At 59.2% G+C, this 17,433-nt stretch overlaps 1 long non-coding RNA gene across 1 annotated transcript; it reads right to left on the reverse strand.

Annotated features, from left to right (window-relative positions):
* Window positions 13,911-16,822, reverse strand: LOC110261700. Its single transcript, XR_002346160.1, has 3 exons — window positions 16,732-16,822; window positions 15,831-15,974; window positions 13,911-15,029 (listed from the first exon to the last, which is right to left on the reverse strand). It is a non-coding gene; the product is annotated as an uncharacterized LOC110261700 (long non-coding RNA).

The raw sequence follows: 17,433 nt of genomic DNA on the forward strand, positions 1-17,433 counted from the left end.
CTACATCCACGTCTGGGGGGCAGAGGGTTAGGGTGGGGTCTCGGGGGGCGAAAGGAAGTCAGCATCCCCCCACTGACAGCCCCCCCTACCCGGACAGCCCCCCCAACAGCCCCCACCTGACAGACCCCCCCACTGACAGCCCCCCCTACCCGGACAGCCCCCCCCAACAGACCCCCCACTGACAGCCCCCCCACTGACAGCCCCCCCTACCCGGACAGCCCCCCCAACAGACCCCCCACTGACAGCCCCCCCATCGGACAGCCCCCACGCCTTCTCTGGACCCTTCACTGCTCTCAGGCTCCATCACCACGGAAACGACAAGGTGATGTCTGTGGGACTCTGTGACAATGAGGATGAAATGCGTCATAGGTTTAGTGTCGGCTTTCTCAGTGGAAAAGTTCCCTTTACCTTAAACGCATGTATTGGACGGAACAGACCAGGCTGTGCTGCAGTAACAGAGAGTCCCCCCAAACCTCACTGCAATGAAGCCGTCGATTCCCCTTCAATTCACAGCTGAATGCAGGCTGGGGGCCGGCTTCCTGGAGGGCACGGCCTCGAGGTGGGGAGGGTGGTGGAGGCTTACAGCGGGGCCGCCTCAGCCTGGACTGAGTCCAGGACGCCTGCGCAGAGGCTGAGAAACGCACCCAGCCAGCACCCCAGACTGTTGCCTACGAGGCTCACGTGTGCTCACGTGTGGGGGCCAGACGTGGCTTGGAATTAAGGAAAATGTTATTTTAAAACCTTTCCCTCAAAGGGAGTTTATGGACCTTCATTTCAATTAGAAATTTAGCAAATGTATTTTTAAACTTAAAAACCTAAAAAAACTTTTGCAGGAGTTCCAGTCACGGTGCAGCGGACACGAATCTGACCAGGAACCCTGAGGCGGTGGGTTTGATCCCTGGCCTCGCTCATTGGGTTAAGGATCCAGCGTTGCCACGAGCTGTGGTGTAGGTCGCAGACGCAGCTCAGATCCCGCGTTGCTGTGGCTGTGGTGTAGACCGGCAGCTGTAGATCCAATTGGACCTCTAGCCTGGGAACCTCCACATGCCATGGGGGCGGCCCTGAAAAGACAAAAAACAAACAAACAAAAAAACCCTTTTGCACATAATTCACGTTGCTTGACTTTCTTCAGCCAGTGTTTGGCCCCAGGCCACAAACCCCTACCCAGATGCCATCAAGCCCGACTATCTCCGGACCTCGTGTGTGTGCGGCGACCTAGCTGCCTTCTCGCGAGCGAATCCCGATGGCGAGAGCACGAGCTTTGCAGACCTGTCCCCAGGCCACCGGTGCCCTTGCCCAGAGAGCCGACGCCCCTTACAGAGCTCGCCTTAGAAGCGGACAGTGACCTCGTGTGCGTGGACGCTGCCGGCCTTGAGCAGCAACCCTGGGGACTTAGCTAGATGCTGGCATGAGGTGGCGCCCACAGAAATCGGCCCAGACGTGGTCCCGGCCGAAGCGCCAGAGCCACCAAGCGTCCCCATGCCAACCTCCCGCGTGGCCCCCGAGGCCTGTGTCAGCGCCCGGCAGCTCGGAACCGTGCGGACACAGAGATCCGAAGTCACGCATGTGAGGCAGGTGGCTCAGGGTCTGTTGGGCTCCAGGCACAGCCCCGGGTCAGACGGGGCAGGACCCGGGCACGGAGCAATGGCGAGGCCAGGGTTCTAGGGGTGCTTAACACGAAGGCGCCTTGTTGACACTGGGCCGGGCCAGCTCGGGTGGCCGGTGGGTGTGTGAGGCCCTTTGTAGTGGAGCCTGCAGGAGGGCAAAGCTGGAGGTGCCCCGGGGAGGCCCTGCCGGCAGGAAAGCCGGCCCTTTGTGTGCCTCTCCCCCGCCCTCCATCCGGGGAAGGGGGCTTGGGCTCCAGGGCCCATGAGCACGATTCTTACACGCACGGGCCGGAGACTGAGGGACGGGGGACAGGCTCTCTCGAGATGACGCCAGGACCCTGGCGAGGCCATGTCGCAAAGTACTTCTGTCCACTGTCAGCCAGTCCCTCCCAATAGCCCCAGAAAGGACAGCAGTCAGGTGTCCTTGTCCCCTACCAGCCCATGGTCAGACGGCTCTGCCGGCCAAGCCCTCGCACCCTGGAGCCAGCCTGTGCTCCTGAATGGCTGAGCTCAGACTTTGCTGCCCTGTCACAAGACTGGATGCCCCCAGGGCCAGGGTGGGGGGGGCGACCAGAGAGCCTGGCCCGGCCCCGGGGGGACCTGCCCTCAAAGTGGGTCACTGAGGTGACCCCGCCGTGTCCTGCAGCAGAGGGACCGGGGAGGCCTCGGCAGGGCCCCTGAGAAGGGCCCCTTCCTCGGCTCAGGCCAGGAAGCAAAGTGGATGAAGATGCAGGCAGCAAACAGAGGAAACTGCCGGGTAAGACCGCGAACCACCTGGAGGAAGAAGTCCCTGCCTGCCTGTGTTCCAGACATCGGGGAAAGAGATGAGGGGACGAAGCGTGTACAGCCTAAAGTCACTGCGCCCGGACGGTGCAGCAGCCAGGCCGCCGAGAGCTCACCACTTCAGGGCTGCATGGGGGCAGGAAGTGACTTTCTGCGGCCGCCCACCAGCTGGCCAGAGGGTGACTCTAACGGATACTCTGTGCGCTCTGCTGCCCTGAGCCAGGCCCGAGGACAGAGCGAGCAGGCAGCAGGGCAGGCGGGGGCTTCCCGCTGGGGCTGCTCGCTGCCGTCTGAGTGGACCAAGGCCCCGCCAATCCACAGGGCCTGGACTGGCCCGCGTCCGGCCTCCCAGGGTCCACGGAGAGGACGTGCTAAATAATCAACCGGGGTCCATCCTGACTCTTACCCTCAAGGGAACTGGGGAGACGAGCTTCACACTGTTCAGAGCAGCCGAGCGTCACGGGGCCAGGCCCACCCCGAGGGCGCCGGGCTGCCAGCCCCATTTCCTACGAGCAGCGCGCAGGGAGCCGCCCCCCGCTTTTCTCAGAGAAGGAGCAAATGTGGGGACACCGGTTTCAGAGGAGCTGCCTTCGTGCCATCGTTGCCCGTGGACGTGGTCTGCAGACGCGGCCTCTGGCTCCTGGGCTCCCGGCTCTGGGTGACGTGCCGACCCCCTCTCCCCGGCAGCCCCCGGGGCCTCCTTTCAGATGCGATAGAAGACGACAGGGCGGGGAGTTCTGAGGGAAACTCGCGGGTCCACAGGCCCTTCCTCACGATTCTCAGTCCGGGCCACGGCCTCACCAGCCACGGGGCCCGCTCGACGGGCAGCCCGTGGCCACGGCAGCTGTTACATAGTCACGACAGGGATTCACCCAGCTTATATTACACAGCAGCCTCAAGGGCGTGCCAGCCCGGTAACCTGAAATGCATTTGCTGCTCAGAAGCACCATCAAAGACCTCAAAGCAGGGACTTATCTGAGCAAATCCCTGCAGCCATGGAGGAGCCACAGTGCACGAGGCTGGGCCTGGGCCTGGTGAGGGCCTTGCTGCTGGTGACATGGACCCACCGGGGCGTCGCTCAGCTGCTGCTTCCTAGACGTGGGCCCGGTTGCAACAGAGACGTGCCCGAATTGTCAGGACGGTGCCACACGGCAGAGCACAGACCGGCCCGTGGAGGTTTCCAGGGGCCGCAGAAGCCAAGACGTCACAGAGGCCAGCCGGACGCTCACACTGCGCCTTGCTTCTAACCTAAACACGCAGTCGTCTGTCGTTGGCCGGAACATTCTGAGGCTGCTTTTCTCCACCGGAGGCCTGGAGCAGGATGCCAGGCTTCAGGGTCCGCGTCCAAGTCTGCGGCGGAACGGCGGCTCCGCCCAAGGGGGTCACGGCTGGAGCCGGGTCAGGCCTGGGACCCTCCCCTCCAGCCAAAGCCCGGGGAGGGTGGTCGTCCCAGGCAGGAGCGGGACAGGCGCGGGTTTGCTCCACTCACTCGCCGCTGCCTGCTCCTGGCCCCGTTTCCCCGGGAAGATGAGCCTGAGTCTCCGGGTGGGGACTCCCTCGGAGGGGAAATAAGCACGTGTGCCTAGCACACGGTTTTGCTACCCTGACGTGGGACGGACACTCTGGAGGCTGTGACCCGTATCCGCTCCGTGCCTGGATGTGCCTTCAAGGGGGGCTGGGTGTTCAGGAAGCCCGAGATCTGAGCCCTGGGCGGGGGCCGTGAGTGCCAGTCCCTGCCTAGTGGGCAGACACTCCCCAGGAGCCCTGTCCTGGCAGGGCCGCCTCGGGGAAGCAGAGGAGGAGCCGCAGCAGCTGGACAGGCGGGAGCAGCCCTGACAGCCCTCGTGGGGCTCTGAGGCCACTTCCAGGATCCCGTCTGGGGTGGTCCTCACGCCGGCCACTCGCAGCCACACTTGTGTAGCTCAGAAGTGGGGCTGTTGGTGCCAAGACTGGGTGGCCCTGGACAGGCCAGGACAGAGGTCACTGGGGCCGCTGGTGGGAGCTGACGCATTTCTTAGGGGTCAAGCCTCTGGAGCAGAATGCGATGCAGGCCAAGGGTTAAACTCACATGACACGAAAAACTACACCCCATCAACGAGGCCCCGAGCGCCCTATGGGTCAGCGACAGAGCCCTGCTGGGTCAAGCTGGATCTGGAGTCGTCCGCACAACCCCACCAAGACAGCGCCTATCCCATGGGGTCCAAGGCGCCTCCTCTGAAATGGGACCAGGGACCCACTAAGTCTGGGCTCTGCCGAGACCATGGCCACCTGCTGCCTCCATCGCTCACTGCAGGAGCCAGGCTTACAGGCCGAATGGAAGCCCGAGAGGAGAACGTTGGGGTGCCTAGACCCCTCCTGAAAACAGTCCCCTGACACCAGGATGGTCCCCACGGCTGACTGGACAAGGGTGGACACTGGCTCAAGACAGGCCAATTCACTTCTCCCCTCAGGAGCGTGACATGTGACCACAGACCCAACGTTCTTGGTTCGTGGGGGGCGAGTAAGTAACGGCGCGGAAGGGCCAGTGGGGTGTGGGGTGTCACGGATGTGACGCTTTTCCCAGGACACCCCTGGGGACCGCAACACTGGCGAGTAAGCAGGTCTGCAAAGAACACCGGACACGGTGGGGTCTCCTTGTGGCCGGGAAGCGGGGCCGGCAGGAGCGGGGGAGGGGGTGGGGGGGAGCCCGGTTCCCGAGGCCTCGCGGCTCCGGCCCATATGCGCGCCCGGAGGCGTTTGCCCTCACACCAGACCGGCTCTGAGAGGGAGCTCTGAACGTATTCTGGCCATACCCTCAGAGGGGACCTGGGGGCTGGCTGGACGTTTATTTATTTATCTATTTATTTAATTATTAAGTCTTTTTAGGGCCAAACCCGCGGCATAGGGAGGTTCCCAGGCTAGGGGTCCAATCGGAGTTGCAAACGCTGGCCTACACCACAGCCACAGCTACACAGGATCCAAGCTGTGTCTGCAACCTACACCACAGCTCACAGCAGTGCTGGACTTTAACCCACTGAGCAAGGATTGACCCTGTGTCCTCTTGGATACTAGTCAGGTTTGTTACCCTTGAGCCTCGATGGGACCTCCGAGTTGATCCATTTAGATCTGTTCTCTGCGCCCAGAGCTGGTTTTCGTCAGTAGCTTCCCCAAGGCTGCAGCGTCGGGAGGAGGTTTCTGGCGGCTCTGTTAACGCAGAGGCGGCAGCAGGCCAGGAGGGCGGTCCTGCCCCCCCACCCTGCATCCAACAGAGCGAAGCTGCTCTGAATGCAATGTCAGCTTCCAGACACCTCGTCCACCAGAACCGCCAGTGCTTGTGCAGGTCAACACGGAGCTGCATGGCCTGGGCCTCTGGTTCGTGAGCGCAGGCCTCAGGCTCCAGGGTCATCAGGGAGCTCCAGGCTCAGAGACAGTCAGGGACGCCAGGACTGGCCCAGCGTTCGGGGGACCGGGAAGGCGGCCTTCTGCCGACACAGAGCCCAGGCGGCCCAGCCTGCCCGTGCGCTGAGGACACGCGGGGGGACGGCAGAGGGGTCCGTGTGGAGGCTCCACGGCCTCTTACTTGCCGGGGCCTCCAGGGGGCTCAGGACCCGGCCGGCCGTGGGGGCACGTCCACAGGAGGAGGCAGGCGCCTCGTGCTCTTCCAGACCAGGAGCCGCAACCACGGCCACGGGCCAGCCCCAGCCCCACGGTCCCTGCCTCTGAGTTTCCTTGGAAACGTGTGGTCTGCCAGGGGCGGGGAGCCTCCGCAGAGACACAGCCGAAAACCCACGCTCTCTGATCCTTTCCAGAGAAAGTTTGCCGGCCCCGTCCCCGACCTATGCTGAGTAAAAGCAAAGTTCTGGAACTTTCTTCTTTGTGACTAAGCCCGCTTTGGGCTGGAAGTTTGTGGGAGTGGCAGGTGCGGAGTTAAGAAAATGTTATCAGAAGCCATTCCCTCGATCAACACTGGGGCTTTCTTAGATAAGCTGCGAGTTTATCCCAGGCTCCCCCGGGATCTGGCGCTTTGCTGGGTGGGTGCGGCCTCTGCTCAACTCTGCCACAGTGGCCGAGGCCACAGGGAGGGAGGGAGGCCGGGGCGGGGGTGCAGCTCGCCGCCTACCCTGCTGGCGGCAGGTCCACAAATAGCGGGCGGCTGTAGTCCCCCCAACAAGGGGCAGAAGCCCAGGAGAAGATGGGGTGCTGAGCGGAGTCTGAACCAGGGGTGAGTCCTGAGCCATCGGAAAGTGGCGGCGAGAGAGCCTTCGGCTTCGGGCTCGGGGAGGGCGTTTCTTCTCGTGACCAGCACGTGCATCACCCAATTTGAGAATGTCCCCACAAGCCATCAGTGCAGCAGAGAGAACCACATACTTAGCACGTTCTGGGATGGAAGGAACCTTAAGTCTGCTGGCAGCTGGGATCAGAGGGTGTTCGATGCACACGGGGACATTCCCCGAGGTCGGTCACTTCTGTGTCACTGCAGGAGGCACGTGGGGACAGTTCTGTGAGGAGAAACACACCTCAGAGCAGGCCAAGCAGCGGTCCTTTGAAGGCAGAGGGGCGGCCCTGCGGTCTGGGCCAGACGCAGCTCCTGCTGAGGAGACTCGGGGAGAAAACGCGTCCCTTGCCGTGAACCAGCCTTGGAGGAAAGCGGTTCATTGAATTGATGTTGATTCCCGCTTCCCGGGTCGCCGGCTCCCTTCTCAGTGCTGCGTCCGACGCCCACAGGCCTTTAAAATGTATACACTGTCCCTCTGCCAAACTCACCTGAGTGGTTTAAGAACGGTCTCCCTGAGGGGATGCCTCTGTTCTTTAGATCTGGAGGCTGTCTGCCTGGTCCCAGCTAGAGGCCGCTTCACCCCTCTCTCAAACCCAGCAGGTGCCTGAAGGTCAGCCCTCAGCTCACGCCCCTGGAAAGGCCTGGGGCGAAACAGCTCAGCCCACTCTCTGGAAAAGCCCAAAAGTCATCACGTTTCTCCTCTGGGGCTACGTCCACACACGTGTGTTTTATGCACGGGGAGCGCCTGTCCAGCAGAACTGGCAACCCAGTCGAGGGCGCCTTGTCTCACACGAAAGCCCCGCTCGCCGACTGTGTCGGAAGCAGAATGTCCCCCTGTGTCCTGATGTGGAAACGCTGATTAAATACAAGCAAGAAACAGGATGAGTAGCACGTGTCCAATAACCCAGAGGAGACAGACACGGAGGAGACGTGCAAAGGCAGCAAATTAAAGCGTGATGGCAAGAAGGGGGCCAGACTCCACAAGCATGGTTTCCCCCAGTGAAGCCCCTGAAAAGGACGGCACACTCCTGGCCCCGAGGGCCCGGGGAGCCGTCAGCTTGGGGGTGGATGCGGGATTCCCAGGGCCTCCTGGAACCCCCGCAGGGTGGGGCCACCGCCTTCCTCTCCTGCTCGTGTCTACGGAGGCTGTGGGGTTGATGTGTTTCTGAATCTGCCCCCGTGTGGGGGAGAGGGGAGGCTGGGAAGGACAAGCCCCCCCATGTTACCACACCTTCCCCCCCCCGCCCCCGCTTCACTGGCCGCCCTGCCTGGACCCTGGGCCACCACACCTGGGGGAGGTTCACCTGGGTGGGAGGGTGGGGGTCACCTGGAGCCAGGCAGCCTGCACGGGGCCTGACCTGACCCGAACTGCCCACTGCTGCCAGCCCGCTGGGCAGCCCTACAGCACACCGGCTTCAGGGAGCACCCACAGCAACCTGGATCTGGTGGCTACAGCCCCTCCTGTGTCCTCTTAGCTCTTTTTATTTTATTTTTTTTTTTGTCTTTTTGCCTTTTCTAGGGCCACTCCCACGGCATATGGAGGTTCCCAGGCTAGGGGTCTAATCGGAGCTGTAGCCACCAGCCTAGGCCACAGCCACAGCAACGAGGGATCCGAGCCGCGTCTGTGACCCACACCACAGCTCACGGCAACGCCGGATCCTTAACCCACTGAGCAAGGCCAGGGATCGAACCGGCAACCTCATGGTTCCTAGTCGGATTTGTTAACCACTGCCCACGCGGCGGGAACTCCTCCTCTTAGCTCTTTTAAGGTGGTTTGGTGCCTCTTCCGAGGAAGCCGGGTGGAGACATCCAGATAATAGATGCTGGCCCTGCTGTGCACCTGTTACAAGCTCCAGGGCCAAGGGGAGCAGCCAGCCAGCCACCCAGGCCTGGTCACCTGCCCCAGGGCCCTGGGCCGCAGCCCCTCCTGAGCTGAGGAAGGTGGCGCCTTGAGCTCCTGTGTCAGACTCTTCAGACCGTGCCGTTCTGACAGATACCAGGACAAGGGGGACTGGGGGAGAGGGGACCAAGCCCCGCGGACAAGGGACAATATTTACCTCCACTATCGTGAGAGATTATCCGGTCCCAGTGCTCAGATGTGCTGATCGCTCAAGGGCTTAACTCTATTCTTTAAATAGCAAACACCAGTGTGAACTGGTTTTGCAAAAGGGTTTGCGTGAAAACCGGCTCTGCCTTGAAAGCTCTGGCCAAGAGGCTTCCAGCTCCAAAGCCGGCGGCAGGAGGCCTCAGCGCAGGGGTCATGGACTGTCCGAGTCCCCAGCCCCGTGAGGCCCAGGCCCAGAGTGGCCGGCACGGCCCCACCCTTGGCCTCAGTCCACCTTCCACCACTGTGGCCCCGGTGAAGCCACGCAGAGGCGGGTGGCATCCCGGAATCCCTCCCTCTGCCCCCCTCATGCTTCTCTGACGTCCTCTCCTTCCGGACCTCAGTTAAAACGCTCCGCCTTTGGGCTTAGAGAGATTTCGGACACAGGATCTCTAAAACCAAGGGGGTCCAGAGCGATAAAAGCTATGACCGACTGGTACTCTGCACAGATCATGTCACCGCCGCGGAGACAGGTCAACCTGACTGAACGATGAGTTTCCTCTGGATTTGCTTTACCCCCTGTTGCAGACAGTTCCACATCGTGTGGTGTGAGCACAGGGCTTGGAGGAAGAGGGCGTCGGCTCTGATACCAAGAGGGCCGTGCTGCCGTCCCGGAAAGGGGGAGTCTTCCCCCAAAGTCCACGTCACGTGAAACACACGGAGACACGAGACAGCAGGCTGAGAAAGCTGAGGTGCCTTCGGGCAGCAGATCCCCCAAATTCGTCTGCAGGTTTTTGAAGCCTTGACACTGCAGCTGACACCCGATTGTCTGTAAAACCGTCAACGCACACATTTTCTGACAAAGAGAGCCTTAGACCAGGCGCAAACCTGCAGATTGCTGGCTCAGCCCACCAAGGCGACAGGCCAAGGAGCCAGGCAGCGGGAGCAGGGGTCCCGGGTCCTAACCCTGCAACCCCCCTCACGGCACCGGTTGTCTTGCAGGTGGTGGCAGGCCAGTGCCCTGACCCACAGCTCCACAGCCTTCCTGCTGCAGCTGGCTTTGCAGCACCGGCCACTCGCTTTCATTGGGGTTTATTTTATTTAGTGCATTTCTCATTTCTCTTCTGTGGGTGTTTTGCTTTAGTGCTTCCCCCAGACACCGCCATTAGCAAATCATGACAAGGTGGAGAATATTTTCTCATGGAAATAATGATAAAATCAAGCGTTGTGTTTCTAATCAGGGATGTAGCGTCACACAGCCCAGGTACAAGAGCGACCACATTCTTAAGGCGGAGATTAAACAACCACAAACCTTTCAAATGGTTTTCATCTCTCTAAGCCTCAATTACCCCATCTGTAAAAGAGGTTTAATGGAGGGGCCATCTGGTAGCGCCGAAGGATTAGGATTCGTGAGGTTGGGCGAGCAAAGCCCTGGGCAGCGCCTGGCTCGTGGGAAGCGGCCGCCGAGCGCAAGGGTCACCTGCAGGTGCTCTGCCCGCTGTGGGTCCTGATCCTCACAACAGTCTGGCCCCATTTTCAAAACGAGAAACAGAGCCCGGGAGACGCTCAGCGGGTTGTCCGAGGAGGTGCCAGGACGCGGCCCGCTGGCGTTTCCACCCGGACTCTGGAATCAGCGTCTGGGAGCTTGACTCCCGTGTGCAAGCAGGTGACGGGAACACCTGACGTCACCGGTATCGGTTCCTTAAACAGAAGAGGTTCCCGCACGTCGCGCGAACACGACGCGCACACTTCGAGGCTCGTTTCCGAAGCACCGACTCCGACGTGAGCGGAGCCCAGCAGAGCGGGCCCTGTCGATCGCAGCTTTCGCTCCAAACTCGTGGCTTCCTCAGGAGGACCTTCTCTCGTATGTGACCCTGTTATTATGACACGTGGTCCAGCAACGTCTGCCTTGTTTCCTCGTTTCTGAATACATTTCCGACGTGTCATAAATCGTCTGAAAGTATCGTGTGGGGTCGGTGTTCCAACCCTCTGCCGTTGGGAAGGGCATCTGAGCTGGTGCTTTGCTGCTGAGAAAGCACATTTCTTAAATTACGGAAGATGCACAGTGTCCCGAAAAGGGCGGAGGAGGCACTGAAGCAGCCCCCACCCCCGCCCCGGCCCCTCAGCCCCCGGGGCTGGATGACTTCACGTCATTAAAACTCCGTGAGAACAGGGATGGAGGGGAAATTCCTTAACCTGAAAATCATCTCTCTGGACACCACGCAATGAAAGGCAGGCTTCACGCGCTGTTTCCTTTAAAGCTGGTGACGTCCAGAGAAGCGTGTCCACTTTGCTTCGTGTGGCCTGTGTTGCTCAGACCTGGAGGCCCAGCCCCAGGGACAGAGGTAGAGGAAGGCACGGACCGTCCCTTCCCTTCCCTGTGTGGAGGCGGCGGGGGCTCTGCTGCTGTCAGTTCCTAGGCGCTGGCGTGTTTGCTGGTGGACATGGTTTGATGACAGCTACGGCCACATGGGCAGAGCCAGGCAGAGTCCCGTGGGTGCTGGGTGGCCGCAGGATCCCAGGTGCCACGGAGGGGCCACCCCAGTGGACATAGTCACTGCGCTCTGGGCCACGGCGCACCCCCACGACACACCCCCACGGCACCCCACAGGACCCAAGTGTCTCTGGCTGTCCGCTCGTGCCTAAGGGCATTGCCGACGCCATTCCAAACTCAGCTAAGCCCCGTAACCATGGACTCCGTGGACACTCTGGGGGCTGGACTTTCCTGTACAAAGACCGCACTTTCAGCAGAAATCCGGGCTGGGAGCCCAGCCTCTGGGGATGAGCCCACCCAGGATGGGGGCTTCGCTCTGCCATCTCCCACCCCGGAGAAGGCGGCTGCAGAAAGGCCAGGGTCCCGGTCTTTGTCAGCAGCACGGACCAGCCCCTTCGTCCACCAGGACGGGACGTGCTGGCCCGTCTGTAACCGAGGGTGAGTGAGAGCTGGGACTCCCCCGGGAGGCCGGCCAGCCTCCGCCTTAACACACCCAGGCGAGGTTACTCAGCTCATACAATCTCAGAACTGTGTATTTCCTTGTTATTTAGCAACTGGCAAAAATCTCTAGTAATGCTTTTCTACCTTGATTCAAGCTCGTTGTGCTAACAGTCCCACGCCAGCTTCCGCCTCTTCAGAATCTGCCGAGGCTGCCTCCCTAGGGCGCAGGGCCCCTGCCAGGAATTCCCAGGGGAGACGCCCCCCACGACCCCACATCTGGAACAAGAGCAGGTGTGGGTGCTGCTCTTTGCAGGGAAAGGGCTCCTTTGTGCCTCCTGCCCCTGGGATCGCTCCTTCCTGGCCCTGCCCCGGCAGCCTTGCCGTCAGCGCCCACTCTGCAGTCAGCACCCCTCGGTGGGGGACCCCACCAGCCTCCAATCCTGGACACAGGTGGCCTCTCAGCTCAGCCCCCGGTGAGCCCTAGAAGCTCCCCAGCCTCTCTGCAAGCTCAGCGTGACACTCAGGACGATGCTGGCTGACGTCTCACCGGCGCTTGGAGCTTTGGAGGTTGGAGAGACGGCAGGGCCCTCACCCACATTTCCGGAACCGAAGATCCCTCCTGAGACTCATTCTTGGAAGTCAGGCATGACTCAGTGCTTTTCACCTTCTGCCTCTCTTCCCTCTAACATGTTTCCGAAGGCTGACTCGCCCCCAAACAAAGCACAGCCCCGGGGGCACTAGCCACCTGGCGGGAGGAGACCCAGCCCCGGGCAAAGCCGACACAGCAGTTTAGACCCAGGCTACACCAGCGCCACAACCCCAAGAGTCATGACCCCTTCAGGCCAGAACCCACCCAGTGCCTCCCACCGGGCGTCTTCTTCTCACTCCTCCAAAGGCAAATAGTAAAAAAATTCCTAAAAAGTGATGTTACAGATGGTTCCTCCCCAAATCCCAGAGCAAGCTGATGGCAGGATCGGCTTTTCATACTTCTCTCAACAAAGCGCTGTCGCCGGCCCCACTCTCACGTCCCTCCCCACACGTGTGTGGTGTGAGTGTGTACATGCATGCATTACACACGTGCCACACCCGGCTGCACATGTGTGCACACCCACAAATGCACGCAATGCACACACACACACCTGTCTAAACCTGTGACCTGGGAACTCTGAAACTACCCGGGTTTCTTACACCTGCTACTTTCTCTGCTGTGTGTCTTCCGTCAGCCATTCATCATAAGCATATCTATCAGGTGCCGCTGTCCCGGGCACAGCCGGGGATGGGGAAACAAATGAAACCAACTGTTGAGCACCTGCTGTTTGCTGGGCTGTGGCCTGGGTGCTTCTCCTGCATGTTAGCTCACTACTGCCCTGCAAGGAGGATTGTGAGCCCATTGGACAGACGAGGAAGTGGAGTCTTGCTGACAAAACAAACCAGCTGTGTGACTTGGAGCTGCAACCACCGGCTCAGAGGCTTTGCTCTTTTCACGTCGGGGGCTAACCTTCCACTCGAACCTCTGCGAAGCCGTCACTGACACCCCCCAACCCTGACTCCCCTGCTCTGTTCTGTGATGGCCCAGCTCCCGTGATGGTCACCTGCTGACACACCTGTGCCTCCAGGAACAGACCGGGACCTACTCCTCCTGACACAGTCAGGGCGCAGCGTGGCTACAGGTCAGGCTAGAATTAGAGCTCTTACATTCCTGAGCAAACGCGCCCTCTGGCCACGTCCGGTCCTTGAGCCTCGATGGGGAGCCCCGTCCCAGGTGGGGACAATGGGCTACAGGTTGTACAGACAGAGGCTGGATGTCCTGCTCTGACCTGTCCCCCTCTCACCACCGCCCTTGACAAGAAGCACCTGAAACGCCAGGTCACGTCCCAGCTGGGATACTCCAACCAGGGCCCTGGCGGGGCGCCTCTTATACTCTGAATGCAAAGTCTACCATGATGCCGCTTCTCTAAACCACAGTTCAAGTTTAGTTCTCAACATCGAAACAGATCCGGCTTAGGTAGATGCATGTCTAAAACCTTTTCAAAGGTTCCAAACCCTAATCTTCTTAGAATGCACGTTTCCTCCAACCCCCCCACCCCCGCCGTGACTCAGCAGATAAGGGGCAATGGAGGCAACTGCATACTAGGCGCTTCCCCTCATTCTCCAGGCCCCCCTTTCTTCCTTTAGCCAGAAACCTGCAGGTTGGGTATAAGCCTCGTCAGCACCTTACACGGGAGGACGCACATCTCAGGAAGCGAAGGGCCAAGGCCGCACATGCTGATTCTAGAGTCCCTTCTTTATTTCTTTAATTTCTCATTTATGTAGGTAGTAATTCACCCAGCTCGAAAATCAAAATAATCTGACAGTGCAGAGGGTTGCTCCCTCTGGTTTCCTGCCTTCTCCCTGCACCACCAACCCCACTTCCAGCCCAGAGGCCACACTTTCTATTAGTTTCTGGAGCATCCTTTTTGAGGATTCTTTAATCAGTGCAAGAACACAGGCAAACGAGTCCCTCGTGCTCCCTTGTAACACAAAGGCCAGTGCTGCACACCGGCTGTCCCTACCCCGCCAGACTCCCCACCTCGGCGCCTAAATGCTTGCTCGCCCCTTAGATGGCACCTCCTCCAGACACACCACCACGTGGGCGCCCAGTCCTAGCGCGAGCTCGCTTGTTTCCTTTGGCTTCTTCGTGGTGTTGCCATGAATAACCGTGACGCCCATCTTTTCCTGGGTGTTGGCAAACTTTCAGAAGAGCGTTCCCACATCGGAAGATTAGTATTTTCCTAGTATTTTCCCTCTATATTAACCGACCGGTTTGCACACCTTCCAACGATTTGAGTAAAAGCAGGAAAAGGAGTGATTTTCGTAGGGCCTCTCCATCAGAAAGTGCTGAAATGTGCTTGAATCTGCCCGTTTCACAGGGGCCCCGCATCTCTCGTGCTGCTTGAGGCCAAGAGGCTTCTCCCCTGCACCTCTTAAGTCACTGCCCCGTGAGCTGGGCTGTGCACGTCCCCGCCCACCTGTTGGGCTTCGTCGTGAGGAAGAGTCTGGGATATTCTTTAACCGTGTGGATAGAGTGACTCCAAGAGAAAGGGACGACCATGTAGGTAAAGGGAATTTATGGGTAAAGATGACATTTATATTTATGCTATAACTATGACATTTTATCATAACGGTTTTGGATGAAAGTATAAAATTTTCCTGATTACTTTTAACTAATCTCTGTTCAGCAAATAAAACAATTCCTCTTGAGTGGCCTACAAGCCCCAGGCTATTGGTTATTCATTTTAGAAAAAAAATTTAGGGACGATAACGTAAAATGGAATGACTGAGATGAAGATTCAGACCCAAGAACTTCCTAAACAGCAGGTGCATCCTTTGTTCTTAGGAGGCTTCTTCCGGGCTCCGCTCAATGACCTTTTCAATAAAGAGGAAACAAAGGAAAATCAAAAGCTTTTGGCACCATTCCAAAGCACATGCAATTTATATTTAGTGTCTGTGTATTTCCCCAGGTTTCTCAAACATGGCATGGTTTTTCATTTTTAAAGTCTCGCAAACTCATCACCAGCCAGCAGACCGTCTCCTTGGAGGCAGGATGAAACCGTTGCCCGTAGCAACCACCCCAGCCCTCCCATTTACACATGCAGCCTCAGATCTCAGGCAAATTGGGGTCTTGGATTGCAGGTGCTCAGAGCTATAGACATACTCTAACTCCGACCCTGGTGTAGCCTTAATTCAGGAGTTAATCTCCCTGGCCTGGGAGGAGGGGCTGAGGGAGGGTCTGGGATGCTGGCCCAGAGCTAGAGCCCTACCCTCGGCCACAGGACCTCGGACACAGACACGAAGGCTTAGGGCCACCTGCCAGGTCAGGATGGGCAAACCCCTATGGTCACTCGGCCGTAAAAAGCTGGCGGAGCCAGGACACTGCTCGTAAAGGGCATGCTCACAGGCCACGTGTAGTCAGGCCAGACACAGAATGTTTCCAGGGTCTAAGGCTTTGGGGGGACGTTCTAGAGCCCCCAGGGCCCACCCACAGATCAGACTCCAAGGCCTCCAGGTGACGGGGCCCCTGGTCCATCCAGTTCCGCATAAGCCTCCCTACTAGAGGATTTGAGGGTGTGAGGGATGTGACACTGCTTATTTGTGACCTTGAGATGACTGACTAGTGTGGCACGGCCACAGGACTTGAACGAAGTCGGTCACAGCCCTTTAACTTACCATTGAAAGTAAACCCGAGTCTCCCCGAGTCCTCTTTGCTGAGAGCTGGGGGTGGGCCACACCAGGCTCGTCTAAACCCACGCCGGGCCCGTCTACACATGGGGGTCCAAGAGGGGGTCACACATCGCCGAGCCCCAGAGGGTCCTGCATGAGCCAATCAGAGGGCATGGTCTGGTGCAGGTGGAGGGACCGGGGCCCCGCACCCTCAGAACCACGGGTGGGGGGTGGGACCCTTACGCCGGCCAGTCCATCAGGACACGATGGACCAAGAACACGTCCGCTGCCGTGGCTACTTCGTCCCTTTCAACCTGAACTGCAAGCCTAGCCTTTCACAGAACGTGCGCTGTGCTGCCCGTGAGGGGCTTGAAGCCCCCGCCCAGGACAGCCAACGGAGTCTGAAGACAGCTGACCGGGTGCGGCCTGAGAACAGAGGCTCACGTTCAAGAGGCAGCTTTGACCTCAGCAGGGCTGGAGCCGCCCTCCCAGCCCCCCTGCCCTGGCCCTGTCTCCCTCTCCTCCCTCTCCTCTTTCTCCCCCTCCTTCCCTCCAACCCCCCACCCCAGGCACCTGCCCCCGCAGGACACTGGCCCAGCTCCCCCCTGCCCAGCGGACAAAGGGGATGAACCCTTGCATCGAGGGTGTATCTTCAGCCTCTGCTCTCGAAACTCGAATCATCGTCTGCTGGGGGGAGGGGTGCATGAGCCCAGCAGGTTCATAGGAACTGCTCGGGTCACCCACGAGCAGCACGCGACATCGTCTCGCTGCTCCAGGGACACGCGGCCGTTTTCTCCCATGCGGGTTCCTGGCAGCCCCACTGTGGAAAAGGACGAGTCTGCGAACCCCCAGCCCAGAGCCAGCCTGGGGCCTGCCACCCCGGGCGACACGTTCACGGGCGACTCACCCTCTGTCCCTGAGCCTGGAGAGGCCTCTCACGTGGCTGCCTCGTGACCCACTTCTGAACATCTGTGTTAGTTTTCCTTTCTTTTCTTTCTTTCTTTTTTTTTTTAAAAAAAAAAAAAAAAAAAAAAAAACCTGTTTGGCCACAGTTTGGAGCAATGAGAGGTTTCTCACTGTGTCCTGAGGCTGAATTCCTGTTCCGATTGCAGCGCAAAAGGTCCCGCACTGTGGCCTCTCCTAAGAAAATGTCCTTTCGTGGAGTTCCGGTGGTGGCTCAGCGGTAACAACGCCAGCTGGTACCCATGAGGACAAGGGTTCGATCCCTGGCCCCGTTCAGTGAGTTAAGGATCCTGCATTGCTGTGGCTGTGGTGGAGGCCAGCAGCTGTAGCTCCGATTCGACCCCTAGCCTGCAAACCTCCATGTGCCACAGATGCGGCCCTAAAAAAAAAGAAAAAAAAAAAAAAAAAAAAAAGGGGGGGGGAAAAAGAAAATATCCTTTCCTTCCCCCCCCAGCCTAGAACCTCTAGTGCAGAGTGAACCCCAGGGTCACAGTCTGTTTGAAGGGAGGAAAATTCGCACCCACAGCCCAACAGTCCCGCACACTCACGCACAAACTCACACACACATGTTCACACTCACTCACACCCAATACTCTCAAGCAGCCCCTTACACACAGCCCCCCACCCCTCAGGACCTAACCTGGAA

This window comes from Sus scrofa, chromosome 7 (assembly GCF_000003025.6).
Source record: "Sus scrofa isolate TJ Tabasco breed Duroc chromosome 7, Sscrofa11.1, whole genome shotgun sequence".
NCBI lineage: Eukaryota > Metazoa > Chordata > Mammalia > Artiodactyla > Suidae > Sus > Sus scrofa.